Source organism: Narcine bancroftii, chromosome 7 (genome assembly GCF_036971445.1).
Source record: "Narcine bancroftii isolate sNarBan1 chromosome 7, sNarBan1.hap1, whole genome shotgun sequence".
In the NCBI taxonomy this organism is placed as follows: domain Eukaryota; kingdom Metazoa; phylum Chordata; class Chondrichthyes; order Torpediniformes; family Narcinidae; genus Narcine; species Narcine bancroftii.
This window is the reverse complement of record NC_091475.1, coordinates 135844694-135858344: the sequence shown is the minus strand read 5'-3', so window position 1 is coordinate 135858344 and position 13651 is coordinate 135844694.

Sequence of the window (13651 nt, the reverse complement as noted above, 5' to 3'; positions counted from 1 at the left end):
TTGTAACTGTGTAAGAATACACCTTTCTCACTGTAGTAACTGTCGTGCACTACTGTGGGCCATATGTTTATGTTTATGTAGATGGGTGTGTGTGAACAGTTTCCTGAGATGGGGAAGGCATCAGTATCTAAAATCTCTTCTGTTATTTGAATCTTTCATCTCTAAGTTATTTAAGATGCCTCCCCAGTCTCAGAGACATAATACACAGAATTAATGGGAGAAAAGATTTGTCAGCATTTCAGGCTGAAATCCTTTATCAATCTCTTGTGAAAAGTTCCAGCCCACAAGATTGACAATTTTTTTTCTTCCACTGATCCGCCTTGACATGCTGAGCTCCAGACCAGTGACTGTATGTTTCTCCAGATTCTAGCATCTGCACTTTGCTGTTTCTCCCATCTTAATAGTTCTGTTCTGGGCTGAAGCCTCAATCCTTTAGTTAATCTATTCTCATTTAGGCATTATCCTGCCCTTTATTATGAGTTCCACTCATCAACTTTCATCAAACCTGATCAGTCTTATATCATATTTTAATTCCCCAAATACAGTGATCACTCTAATTTCCTCAATTGCTAGATTCACAATCTCCCAGTTGAAGCACACTATATTAAGAAGACACCTACAGATGTTCAAACATCTTCAATGGGGCAAATCAATAAACACAAAGGGTCCAAAAACTTGTAAAGACAGAGAAGCCGGACACCCAAAATAATTATTTTGACAGCTGAATCAGGATACACAGATAGCCCAATTATTTATAGTTCAAATAAGCCTATGTCCATATCTGATGTGCTGAGTGACAAAATTAAATCTCATCCGGAAGCTTCTCTGTTATAATGCCACAAAATAGTTTAGGTGAAGTTGTCTAAAGCCTACTATGATGTATGCCAATTGACAACCCAATTGTCTTACAGTGCTACCAACATTGCTTTTGACTAATATCAAGCAATGTGTTGTGCTCTGTGGAGGGTATTAATGTCCATTGTAATCTATGTTAGAACAGTTTTGGTAAAGACTGGTTCATATTGAAATAACCTCATATATCCACAACTCACATTTTTCCACAACCCATAATAATCTCCAAGTCTTGTCTGGACATAATAATCTTACATCTCTTTGCTTACAAATATTAAGTTACCTGTGTAATAATCATGCTTCCTGTGAGGGTACAAAAATACACAGTAGAACCACGAAGTACAAGACAGAGATTTTATTCGAGTCACACCAACGGGAATGAGTAGTGTTAATGTCCGGTAGACAGGGTCACTTGAAGAACTTCATTTGAATTTTACAGTGGGAAGTACAATATTTAAGGCAATTTTTAGCAATCTCTTGCAAATTGATAAGCATATTTCATGTCTTCACATCTCAGGATGTACTTTCTCAAGAAATGGAAATGGTTGACATAAACAAGTATTCACATGAATAAGTCATCTGGAATAGATTTCATTTCTTACGCAAAAAACGTTAATATCTAGGAACATCCACATTTTGTATACCTGAGATTTAGACTTTAATTATCACATAAATTTATCAGTCTGGGGAAATAATTGAATCGTTAAGAAACTCAAAGGAAAGGAAATATTTGCTCAATTTCAAAAACAATGATAGAACTTAACAGTAAACTTGAGAGATAATTATCAGTTAGAAACTGATTATCAATTAGAAACTGGTTCTGCCAGAATCTTTAAACTCTTTGAGCTTGTTGAACAACTTATTTAAATGCTAATTTAACTTGTCTGGGGGGAAAAAACTCAGTGAACATGTTTTTTTCCTAACACGTTTAAGCCAGCAGGAAACACTGATACTTAATAAAAACAAAATCAATGGTGCTTTTCCTTATAACTCTAATGTCAGGACATCAGAAAAATGCAAACTTTAACATTCCCTCCTTTTTATCATGAATTTGATAACAAGAAGTCTGTGAAGAAAACTTGGACAGCATAAAAACGGTAAATCTACAAGGGGAACGAAGAGCACAATAAATTCTTCATCTGGTGCCAAGGCATTGTGGAAAGTGCTAGGTGTAACAGTCAGGCATTTCACATCAATTTCTTACAAGTCCTCTATCTCTCTTTGTGCATGTGGTTCACCAATTAAGCGATGTCATCAGAGCTAAACATAAATCAGCCATGACCTATATTTTTACAGATCTCTCTGCAACAAGCCAGAATAAAATCATGGTCCATTTGATTCTGGATTTCACACTACAGATGGGAATAGTTGAGAAACCACCTTCCAAGCTACTTGGAGCCCCTTAGCTGCTTCATTACCAATAGCCCCCAATGCTGTATCGGTGCAGTGAACTGGAATTCACTGGTAGGGTGTTGCACTGATGGCTGGCTCCGCCCCATCTGCTCACATAAAACCCTGGTTTCCCGCCTAAACCCAGAACCCTCCGAAGACTACTGTGAAACCCTACCCATAGTTATAAGCTAATAGAAGCGTTTTTTCTCCCTCCAGTCGTGAGAGGTTTATTTGCGCAACAATTTTATTAGCTTATTCCCTAAATGATGGAAAAACTACTCAAGCCTGGCATGCTGCTGATAGACCCTGTCCTCTGACGCGGCTGTGGAATTCACATATTGGCTAGACTGCTCCTAGGCCTACCTGAACACGGCCAGAGATGTCTTCCACACCAATGAACTCAGGAGGTCCGCACTAGTTTCGAGGGTAGGAATGAATGGGTATGCAGTCATCAGGGACTGCACTACATATGACGCTGCCATCGAGATGTTGAAGGCTAGGTACCTGAAGTCGTAAAATGAGGTCTTACAAGGCACTGACTCGCTCTACGACACTAACTGCCAGGAGAGACCATTAATGATTACTTCCTGCAGGATCTGTGGATGCTTGCCAAGAAGTGCAGGTACAAAGCTGCTATGGGCTGCGTTTGTGAGGAAGAACAAATCTGGGACACTCTAGTCACAGGGGTCCACTTGAGGTACATGAGGCAGCAACTGCTTGGGTTGGGAAAGAAGGACCTGGCTAGCCATGTTGAACAGGCCAAATTGGTGAACAGGCCAAATTGGTGAACAGGCCAAGCTCGAAAATTACAACATTGAAGCCAGCGAGCTCACTCACCCAGGTGACCTCTTCCAAGGACCAGCTGCTCCCGCTACCTCAACTCTAACATCTGCCACATCCTGTGCTAGGGAGTGCTTTTTCTGCAGCAAGAGCCAGCATCACCAATCTCATTGCCCGGCTAAAGAATCAGTGTATTCCACCTGTGGCAAGGAAGGGCATCAAGCAAGGGGTTGCTGCGTGAGGGGAAGCCCAGACCATTCCTGGATCCGATTCTAGCCCCAAGCCATCTGCCCCGAATTCATCCAAATCCACTTGCTGCACTCATGCCGATGAAGGATGGCAGTGAGGAAATGGGGTGAAAAGACTTAGCAGTCATCTTGCCGCGATTCAAATTCAAACTTGGTGCCATCATCGTCAGAGGAGGAAGGACGTGGCCACCTTGCCATACCACGAGGTCGACGTCATCTTACCCACGCAGGGCAACCCAGGACGGTGTGGGCCATTTGAGTGAGGAGTATGAAGTGTCCAGGGTCCTAGGCTTGATGGTCCGAGATCAGGACAGACCCCACCAGCTTAGCAACTCCATAAATAGACATTTCACTAAATGCCTAATAAGTATAACCTAAAGATGTATCCTTCTAGTTATCCAATTCCTTGCATCCCACTCAATTTCCACGCGCATTCAACAACATTTTATAGTACATCTGTAAATTTTGCCGGTATATAATTGATGAATTGTGTGCTCCGGTGTTGTTGGGTCTAGACTTCCTGTGTCACCTTAAAAGTATTCTGGTCCCCTCCACCTGAATTGGTTCAGAATTGAGGGCCCCTAAAATCAGAACCCACATGCAGCCTGTCCACAATCAATATCAAGCCCCCCCCCCCCCCCCGCCCCCCACCTATCTTCCCGAATCTGTCCTTTGACTGCAAACCTACTGTTATCAAGGGTAGGAGGTACAGCACAACAGACTGAGATTTCATAAAGTCTGAGACACATCTCCTCGACAAAAGTATCATAGAACCTAACACCAGCCCATGGTAGTCGTAAAAGGGGAAAACAAGTCCAGGCTAGTAAATGACTATAGCCAAACTATTAATTGGTACACACTTCTGGACGCATACCCCCTCCCTCAAATTTCAGATATTGTGCAGTATCGGGTCCATTCAACCATCGACCTGAAAGCTGCTTATCACCAGCTACTAATCCATTCCGAGGACTGTTCATATACAGTGTTTGAGGCTAACAGTCATCTCTATCAATTCAAGAGAGTCCCTTTTAGTATCTCTAACTGGGTTTCTATCTTCAAGAGGCAGATGGAAAGAATGGTGGATGTATATGGGTTGAAGGCTCCCTTCTCCTACCTCGATAATGTCACCATCTGTGGCCTCACTTTCAAAGACCATGATGCCAAACTCCAGAGTTTTTTCCATGTGGCAAAAGCCCTGAACCTCTCTTATAACTCTGACAAGTACATGTCCAGGACTAAACGTCTGGGTATCCTTGGCTACATGGTGGTGAATGGCATCATTAGGCCCGATCCCGATAAGATGCACTGCCTGTTATAGAGCTCCCTGTTCCCAGGACCACAAATGCTTTGAGAAGATGACTGAGGATTTTACTCCTATTACACCCAGTGGATACCTCAATACGTTGATAAGGTTTACCCTCTCTTAAAAGAGACTAAATTGAAGCCCAAATGGTTTTTAAATCTGCAGAATCACATTGCAAAAGCTATCATTTGGGTGGTGGATGTGAATGTAGCTCTCTAAGTGGAGAGCGATATTTCGGTTGTCACCCTGGCTGCTACCCTCAACCAGGCAGGCAAGCCGGTTGCATTTTTTTTCTCGGACATTACAAGACCACGAGCTCCAGAACCCATCTGTGGAAAAGGAGGCTCGAGCCATTGGAGAAGCCGTAAGGCACAGAGACACTACCTGGCTGGTAGGAAATTTACGCTCCTCACTTACCAGCACTCTGTTGCATTCATGTTTAATAAAGTCAAGAGGGGAAAAATCAAAAATTTAAAGATTGCTAGGTGGAGGATCGAGCTCTTAATGACCCTCCAGATGCCTTATCCAGAGGAAGTTGTGCCTCTGCACACACTGGCCATCTGCGGTCTATGCATAATGAGCTCTGTCATCCAGGGGTTTGCTGCCTGGCTCATTTTGTCAAGGTGCACAATCTACCCTACAGCATGGAAAATGTCAGGGAAATGACCAGGTCTTGCCACGGCTGTGCAGAGTGCAAACTGCACTTCTACCACCCCACAAAGGCACACCTGATCAAGTCATCCAGGCCCTTCGAATGGCTCAGTGTCCATTTTAAGGGATCTCTCCCCTCCACGAATGGGAACACTTTCTTTCTCTCTATCATTGATGAGTACTCCCGCTTCCCATTCGTCATTCCATGTCCAGACATCCACTTCGTCAGTCATAAAGTCCCTAGATTCCATTTTCACCATTTGGGTTAGGGTTATTCAAAGCAACCAGGGCTCATCCTTTATGAGTGACAAGCTACGTAGGTACCTGATAGCGAGGCGCATCACATCCAGCAGGACTACTAGTTACAACCACCGGGGCAACAGGCAGGTTGAAAAGGAGAACGCCACAGTCTGGAAGGCTGTCAAACTGGCCCTGAAGTCAAAAAGCCTTCTTGACTCACACTGGCAGGAAGGTTTTCCTATGGCACTCCACTTCATCTGGTCGCTACTATATACCACGACCAACGCTACTCCTCACAAACTCCTATTCACTTTCAAAAGGAGGTCGGCATTGGGATCTACATTCGCAATCTGGCTTACCACTCCTGGTACTGTTCTTCTCGGGAAGCATGTGAGGAGAAGCAAGGCCGACCCCTTGGTGGAAAGAGTGAAACTGCTCCACACCAATCCCACGTACGCCTATGTGAAGTAACCGGATTGCAGGGAGGACACCGTCTCCATCAGAGACTTGGCACCCACTGGAACAGACGGTCCTTTGCCTCAAGTTCTCTGTGAGCCACAGAGCTCATTCTCACCACTCCCAGTCAGGGCCTCGGAGATCCGGGTCAGGAGGATAGTGCATCCCCCTTCACCATAGATGCAGAGACCCAGCCCGGTTCTTCTCCCTCACAAGGGGTCCAGGAGACTTAAGGAGTCCAAAGCCCCCCTGGAGCTAATGCACTTGACCAGGATGTCCAGACCCCTGAACCACTTAAATCTGTAAATTTATAAATAACTATATTTTTCAACTTTTTCTTCTGAACCCATGTTCTCTGTCTTCAGTCAGACCATAAATTCTACAGGAAGGGGTGAATGCAATGATTCACTGGTAGTGTGTTGGGCTGATGGCTGGCCCTGCCTCCCAGCTCCATCCCCATCTGCTCACATATAAACCCAGAAACCTTCTGAAGACTACTATGAGATCCTACCCATAGTTATAAGCTAATAAAAGCATTTGTTCTCCCAGTTGTGAGAGCTTTTATTCACGTTATAGTCGGGGAAACAGCTCTTTGGATGCCATTCTTGTACCATCATAGGGGAACAATAATAAAGGCCTGCTCCATCTCAGAGATACCTCTCTTCATCTTGAACCCAGTTACCTTTGGCCAATCAGGGTATTAGTATAGCTTCTGTACATGAGGCATATATCCCAAATAACAAACCACATCTAACTGGTAGTCAGCCATGAATATGTGCTATGTCAAAATAAAATAAGTTTCATTGTATACAGTAAAAGTTTTACATCAACTCTCTCCAAGCTGCTGTACAGTTAAGTAACTGTAGGTATCATTTAATTAAAGATGTTATGTTAGTCTGCTGTCCTCCACATTTATATCCTTATTTTCGTTTGTCTGTGATCTGTTTCATTTTTAAAATCCATTCTATCACTTCCTGAATGGGATAGGGGCTGGGTCTTGGGGGCATACCTCCCATTGGGTTGGTTAGAACATGGGAATAGATTCATCAGCTATAAACATTAATCTTTTCAACATATAAGTAAGACACATTTAAAAAGATATTAAAGTGCCACCCAAAATTCATCTTTTCAGTCATGGCTCTGGTATTCAATTCAAATGTCCAGGCAATAAAATGTTATAGCAATAAAGTCTCATGTTGCACGTGGCACCTTTTTTTTTACCCTCAGTTTGTTAGAGTAAAAAGTCTTGAGGTTTTAGGTGGGGTTTTTTCCTTCAATTTGTTCGGTGTGTTCAGTGAGGCTGTCCTTCAAGCTTTCGTGCAGTTAGTGTTATTAACAGCAACCAGAATGGCCCTTTCCACTGAGTTCCCAATTTCTCCTGATCTCACTTCCTCACAAGGATGTAATTTTCAGTTTCGACATTTGGAAATTCACCACTTCAATCTATTGGATCACCCATGTTTAGGTGGACTGGATGTACCTGTGAATGCACCACTTGAAAAAGTCTTAGTTAGATTACTCAAGTATTTGCTCATGTTATTGCCTAATGATAATAAATCCATCCCTACTTGCAGTGCAGTCTTTTGCTTCCCAAGATGTCTGTATTGGCTGTCCACGGATCATCTCTGCAGCAATTAACCCCGTCTTAGCCTGTGATGTCACCTGCATTTTGAATGATGCTAAAGGTAGCTAGCATTTTTTAGCCAATTTTAGCCCTGTTTCCTCAGTCAATTGTGCCAGCTTAGTTTTTTTTCAAATGTTCTATTCACACATTCTACAATTTCTGCTGTCTGGGTTTGATGGAATTAATGGAAGCATTGCAGGATCCCCAATTCCTTATTCAAATCTTTATTCACCTCAATTACAAAGTGAGGACCATTATCTGAGTTCAGTACCTCGTTGTAGTCCATAGCAGGGAATTATTTCACTTAACAAAAATAATCAAAGCAGCCATATTTACAGCAATACACTAGTGATAATTCAGTTAACTTAGATTATAAACATAAAAAAGATGGCTAATTATAAATATAAAAAGTGGTGTCCCTTTACTGACATTGTCTTATTGGCATGAAGCATTTCTTGGATCTTTTTTTCTTTCCGTCTGCTTCACTAGAAGTTTGGATGCCACCATGTCTGCAATGAGGTATTTACAGTAATATTTATCATTCCCTCCTTCCAATATGGTTTTATTGTGCACATAATCAAGTAACAAAGATATCAGGTACTGAACACGTATGGCTGGCTGGCATAATCTATAATTGAGTATCGGGATGTGGGGCCGCAACCCCTCTATTCCCACTGCTGTTTCGCAGTGGCAGAGGTGTTTCTCTACTGTAAGTGCACACGTTTCCATGCCTGGTAAAGGCAGTTTGTGGACTATCAGGCAAAAGAAAGCAGCTTTTAATTTTCTCACTGTCCCAGTTGTCCAGGAACCTGCTGCCTGCATGTTTACTTGGGTGTCTTGTCTCTGTTGATGAGTTGCTGCATTTCAAATGGAATGTAAATATTCAGGCATTCCTTGTCAATTTTTGATTTAACCATTTCCTTTCATGGTTTGCATTTCCTTTCATGGTTTGCAAGAACACTAGGTTAACATATGATTGCATTTAAACAGCCCTCAGTTTAAAGAATATTGGAGTGTTTTAACAAAAACAAGGATGGTCTGCAAGTGAATATTATGATTTGAAGAAAAGGTAGCAGTAAAAAGGTACACTGCGGTACAATACTGCTTTTTCAACAAATTTTACGTCATACATGTATGGCTCAATCTGAACCCCTTCTTAATGTAATTTTTTGGGATATAAGCTTCCTCTGAGTGATTTCCTACAAAGCTTTTGAACTATCAAATGCAGTTAGATTTAAAATTGAAAAAAGAACCAAGTTTAAGTTGTCCTTAATGCCATCCAGTTGGATCTGATTTACAGGTGACCTTTTTCAGAACTGTTGTGCTGTGATTCTACCCCTCTCACCCCGCTTCTAAAAATCATTTAACATGACATAGCATTGAAAACACAAAAGTGATATTTATTCCATGCTTGTATATGTAGTCCATTAGATCAGCCTTCAACCATGCTTGTTTTCATATTACATACACATCCTTCTATAGGCCCTTTTATAAAGCAAAAAAATCTGAACGTAAGGGCATGGATTCTCTGATTTCACATTGCAAACCTTATTTTCGTAAATTGTCCATGAGAGCTTCAAGGGGCGGACTCCGATCCTTCTGTAGGCTTGTGTCAGAGTTGGAGTAGAGTGCTCCACCTCACTCCTTAAATATCCAGCCACTGCAAGTGTCTGGCTAGGGGCAGGATGATGACATCGCGATGACACCATCAGCCCACAACCTTGGACTGTTTAGTGAACATATTATGCCAGAGTATCAGTTGACCTACAGATCCTGTTGATCTGCTTTGGACTGATCGGCATGGACTTTGTGATTCTTACCCGTGAAATTAAGAAGGACATGGGAGCAGAGCGGCAGATCCGGGGCCCTGAAGATGTGACGGCGGTCACACCAATGATGGCTGTTTTCACTGATAATTTGCAATATCTCTCAAAATTTATGCCAGTGCTTACAAACCTATGTGATAACAAGCACAATTTTGTCCTTATGCAAATTCTTACACAATCCTTACACAATTCTTAACCTTGATCTCTGTGTCTTGGGTTGTCTGCAGGGAACCAGATCAACCTTGTATGAGGGACCACATTGCTCCCTAGGAACAGTGAAGAAGTTTGGGCTCAGGGGTCCCGAAGGTGCACTTCAACTCCATCCGATGTCCAATGTCCTTGTGGCCACTTACATGGTGATCTTCCCAGCGAGACACTGCCGACTACGCCAACATAATAATCATCCTGCCTGTGAGGGTACAAAAATGCACAGCAAAACCACAAAATAATCCAAGACACAGATTTTATTCGAGTCACATCAGCGGGAATGGGTAGAATTAATGTCAGGTAGACAGTGTCATCTGTTAAAACAAAGCCCCTTTCACACATGCAAGTGATCCCAGGAATCAAATGGCAATAGGCCTTTAAAATGGCAAGTGTAGGTTCTTTCAGGTGGCCAGAATACTCTGACGTAAAGCTGCATATTCTACCCCTATGCGGCTGACAGGGTACCCATCTGAAAGAGCCTGATGCGCATCCGAGGAAAACTCACAAACTCTCCTCCGGGAGGGATCATCTGCAGATCGGCGAAGTCCCCCGATGCATCTGAATGCAGCGGCTGCTAAGGGTGGGCTGATGACACTGTGGCTGGTGACCCAACTCCCGGCTGCCCGACAGCCCCATCCCCGCCCATCCTGCCCCGACATCCCTCGCCGACCTCCCCTCCCCAGCAAGGCAGGTTCTGTCAGGCAGCAGGGCGGGGGGCTTCAAGCAGTGGGGAGAGGGGCTATCGGGCAGCAGGGCGGAGGTGGCCGGCAGGGGAACGTTGGGGCAGGGATGGCCAGGGGGCAGCCGGTGCAGGCTGTCACAGCCCGGCTGGCTGCTCAAACTGCGGCATAGTAATGGCAGTGTTCCCTACCCATAAACCCCCACACAGCTGGAATTGTGTGGGAAGCACAGAGCGGTTCCACCTCCGTGGCGGATTATGGGTAGGGAAGGTGGCCATTGCTATGCCGCATGTTTATGATGGGTGGTACCAGACCTTCAGATGGGGAGGTGCTATGATTTGCTGTAGCAGTCTTTTAGGGCTGCCACCTGAAAGGTGAGTCTTCAGACTGGGATCCACTCCTGCAGCCACCCGAAAGCGGCTTGTGAGAGCAAAATCAGCTCAACACTGGCATTAGATGACATCATCTCATGCTGGGGATTGACGGTCTCGACCCCTAGTACAATCTCTGGCATTTGCAGGCGTCAGCGTTGCAATCAGGCAAATGTCATTGCATTGTGGGATTGAAATCACGTCATTTTTTGTGTAATCATGTCAGGGTCTGTGTGGAAGTGTGCTGCCAACGTGCTGCAGTGAAAGTAATGCAGACACTCCTCCTCCATCTCTCCTCTGAATTTATAACTAGCAGGCACATCGGCTGGACTTGTTAAGTGCTATGATTCAAAAGATCAGAGTTTATTTGAGTTAACTTGAAAGAAGTTCAAATCAGTGAAAAAGGTTAAAAGAGAACAAAACAATGGCTTCTGTAAACTGGGGTGATAGGGAGGTGCATCAGCTTCAGACATTAAGGTAGAGGAGGCATCAGTTTATGAGTTAACGGGCCAATTACAGATGGCCCATTTTATGAGGGAATTGCAGCAAAGCTCAGGGAACTGGGGTATAAAAGGGGCAAAAGACAGGTAATCAACAAATTAAAAACACTCAAGAGTAGGCTGCACCAGGTCATGGATCATAATGGAGGAGTGGTGCAGACCGCTGGGACTGGCCATATTTTAATCTTGCTTACGACATCTGGGGTTCAAGTAGGCAGGTGACACCGCTTGGCCTCGTGGGCAACCTTCAGGCTTTGAAGGGGGATGATGCGCAGTCCCCTCAACCCAGTTTGCAACCTGAGGAGGACAAGGAGGTTGAGGTGCACAAACTGTATGTCCCTTGTGCCTCATCTCAAACAGACCCATCAACCACCCTGGTCATTCATCAGCTCCTGGCGCCTACCCCTCCCCCAGTACCTCAACTTCTACCACCGCCTCATCTCCTGTCACTATCTTGGCTGAGCAGCAGATGGCAACTGACCCGACATCAACTGGTGATAATACAGGGATAACACCTCCTGCTGTACCAGGAGCTGGTAAGACTTGTAATTAATCTGCCCAAAGAAATTTCATTTAAAGATGAGGGTGTGGGATTTAATTCACATACTTGCCTCACCAATATCTAGGTGAAAGAAGGGGGCAGAGACATAAGTCCATGAAGGGGCAGGAGGTGGCAAATGAGATGAGTATGCTCTTAGCCAAAATAGACCAGATGGACCATGAAAGAGAATGAGGCAGAAGAGAGAGGCAGGTTGAGACATTTCAGAGGTTGATGCAGCAGGAATGGATGGCACTGCAATAGGTGCTCCAGGCTGAAAATGAAGGATTGGCATGCCTGATAACAGAGATTCGACAGGAGGTGCAGGCACTGACAGCAGTTATAAGCAGACTGGCCTCATCAATCAAAGTGATTGGGCAAGTCCAGCCTTGGCCCTGCACCATTCAGTCTCCTTCCACCCTCGGCAGGCCTCCTACATCCCCCTTCCCACCTGCCTCCCCATCATTCCAACCAATCTCTGCCACCGTGATGCCATGTGCCTCTTTGCATACCGCCCCTGCTGTGCACCACCTTCAGCCCTGAGGATGAGAAAGTTGAATGATCAGTTTATGTCCTTCATTCTTCATTGAAGTCATAAGGTTTACAATTTTGTGTCAAGTTGAAGGTCAATAAGAAGGAAAAGTTGCCAAATATGTGTTTTCAAAATGTTAGTTTTATTTAAGAAAGCTTTTGCATTGCCTTTATTGACAATTATTGTCCATGTTTACATTGATGTTGTACATAAAGTTCCAATGGTTATTATACAGTTTTTATATAAAGTTCAGATTTAACAGTTGCACTGTATTCAAGGACAAGCAATAAAATTTTATAGGTATTTAAAGGATTAGACTCAGTCATTATCCTCATTTCCACAAAGAGCATATGGCCTATGGACCATGGCCTGTGGCACCTCTGTAAGGGACACTGTCTGGAGGAGGGAGATCAGAGACTTCAGCCCTCCCAAGAAGTGCTCCTTGTTAAGCTAGTAGATATTATGCACCAGTTACATCTGTCACAAAGGCATTATTAATATCTATTGATTTGGACAGGCACCTCCAGCGACCTTTGAGACGACCAAATGCATTCTCCACAACCATTCTAGTGGAGCTTAGTCTGAAGTTGAATGTGTTCTTACGGTAATCAATGATGTGATGTTGCGTGAACTCCTTCATCAGCTATTTTCGCAGTGGGTAGGCAGGGTCCCCGATCAAATGTGCAGGTATTTCCACACCATTCACATTTCTGGAGACCTGTGATACAATCAAATAGTGTGTGTGGGTGAGAAGGAGCAGAAGGAAACAGTGGCAAAGCTGGGGTTTAATCACAAACTTCACAGGGTCACATGCACTTGTTAAGGCATCATTACGCACTGTCAGAAATTACTTACATCACTGGGGAATGGCTGACCACCTGCATCTTCAGCAATTATGTAAATCTGACAGTTGACAAGAACGCAAGAATCATGGTTGTATACCTGGCCAGCCTGCATAGACATCCGTGAACCTGCAAACACAGGGTGGTTATCAAGTGAGGATAAATGCTAATAATGGAAAGATCAACCTTACCAGCAGTTGTGGTCAACAACAGCTTGCAGAATGATGGAGTGCCATCCTTTACAATTGTAGTAGAATGCTGGATCATCCTATGGGGTAATGATGGGAATATGTGTGCCATCTATGGCACCAGCACATATTGGATAAACACCCTTTCTTTCAAATGCCTCGATAGTCTCTAGAAGATGCTCCCCAGTCGGCAGCCCTATGAAACTTGGCATGATGTACTTTTTCACCGCCTGCAGTCACCTGCCTCACCACCATGAATACAGTGGAGATACCATCACCAAAAAGCGCATTGATGGAAAGATGCTCTCCAGGAATGGCATACCACCACAATGCTAGTGCAAGTCTGACCTGAGGTTCCAGAGGTTTTGGCATTTTGTGTTCTTACACCTCAGGTGTCACCCCAATATCCCAACAGTGAAAT